Source organism: Apteryx rowi, unplaced genomic scaffold (genome assembly GCF_003343035.1).
Source record: "Apteryx rowi isolate R43461 unplaced genomic scaffold, aptRow1 scaffold_2134, whole genome shotgun sequence".
Classification (NCBI taxonomy): domain Eukaryota; kingdom Metazoa; phylum Chordata; class Aves; order Apterygiformes; family Apterygidae; genus Apteryx; species Apteryx rowi.
In genome coordinates, this window is record NW_020448458.1 from 2119 (window position 1) to 4148 (window position 2030).

The window sequence follows — 2030 nt, forward strand, 5'->3', positions numbered from 1 at the left end:
GAGTTGCTCAGACCTATCTGCAGCTGCTGCTACAAGATTCCCTGTCCCATTTAGCAGTGAGGGCACATTTTCTTTTTTTATTCTTTGATTCTTACGGAAGCAGTAGCAGCTCATCTTCATGCCCTTGACATGCCCTGCAAGTGTCAGTGCTAGGGGAGCTTTTTCTTCCCTAACACCAAGCCTATGACCCTGGACAATATTTCKAAATGCCTCCTTTGCCTCTCCCTTCTTCCCCCTTCTGTATGCTGCCCTATCACCCTGGAGCTAAGGTGCAAGGTCCCTGTTTAGCCGAGTTGGTCCCCTGAGATATCTGATAGTTTTACTGAGTATAGGGATGGACCATCCTTGTGCTTGGCAGGTGCTGTCCTTAAAGACGTGCTGGCTTTCCTGATCTCCTGGGCCCTTGACAGCTGCCTCCCATGGGTTCCCCCCCAGCAGTCCCTTGAACAGGTCAAAGTCTGCTCCTCTGAAGTCCAGGGTCTGTACTCTGTTACTGTCCTTCCCTACTCCCCTCAGGATTTGGGACTCCACTTTCTCATGGTCACTGTAGGCAAGGCTGACACTATCCTATCCCTGATCACTTCCTCCTTATTTGCAATTTCCTAGATCCAGGAAAGCATCACCCTCATCTGGCTTGTGCATCTCCATCTGCTCACACCTGTGCCCAGGCTGCATTCACTTCTGTGCATATTTGAGTTGCAGAACCTCAGCTGTGGCACAGAGTGTGTGGTGAAACATGTTACCATGGGCCAAGGAGACCGTGTGTGCAATGGCCCCATCTCAGAGCAGAGCCATGGTGGCCTAGATAGCAGGTGGCAATGTAACGGTGAAAGGAGGTTCCCACTAAGAGAGCAAAGCCTGCAGTGCCCAAGGCCAGGCAGAAAGAGCTGGGCTGTGCAGAAATGGCAGGAGAAGGGTTGGCTGCCTAAGCTGATTTGCAGCAGCTTGGGGCCTGTGACAGAGGTGAACTAATCTCCAGGAAGGAGAAGTGCCTCCAAAACATTCCCTGGGCCTGGATGTCCTGTGATCCAACCAACCTGTGGACACCACTAGCACAGTCCCTGTTCACACGATCCAGAGATGAGAAGTTGTTAATGGAGAGAAAAGCTGGAAGTGTTTGAGAGTGCAGAGACTAGAGCAGAGACCTTGGTGTGATGTGCCTGCCATCTATGCAACACAGTTGGATATAGATGGGATGGACTTTGCCTAAAGGCAGTGGTGGGATTCAGTTGTTTGGGCACTGGTTGGAAACCTGAGCGGCCTTTGGGTGCCTTCCCAGCAACCACTGCAAAAGGACATGCCTTTCCTGTAGATCCCATGGTGTATTTGCTAGAGACCTGTGGTTGTGCTGGACACCACAGGCACTGGACATAGCCCTGCCTATGGCCTATCTTTATGACACTGAATCCAGTGTCTGCACTGAATTGCATTCACTGTTTGCATTGTACAGATCTGCTTGTGTCTCAGCTTCATCATCGCGGAGCTCTAGCTGCAGTAGGCATCTAGGGTCATTTCAAATGGCCAAGGAAATTCCCCACTGGCCCCTACCTCAGACTCAAGAAGGTTTTGGGCGTCATAGTTGCTCCATCCACGCAGACACTGGCACATGCCTTGGACGACCTCTCTCTCTTCAACTGCCAACAGATGTTTTTGTGCAACCAGATGACTCTCACTCTCTGTCTCCAGTGATCACAACGGGCGCTTAGACAAGGAGCTCCAATACAGATACCTCTATTGTGCTCATTTCAGTTTTGGGAAAGGGAATCCCACCTCCTGTGTGTTTATGAATCTGAATCAACACCTGAAACATGGGTAAATGAACTCCCTTCTTGTCCCTGCCTCGGGTCCTGCTTAGTGAAGGGATAGGAATAGGGGCTTCCGGAGTGGGAAGTTTCCACCTCTTGCAGATAACCATCCTCTGATGAGATAAATTGCAATGCTGGAATCAGTCTTCCTTCAGTGCTTTGAGAGGGACCATCAGTGATTATTTTAGTTTATTGGAGTGAACATTTCCCAGGAGGAGGGAGCAC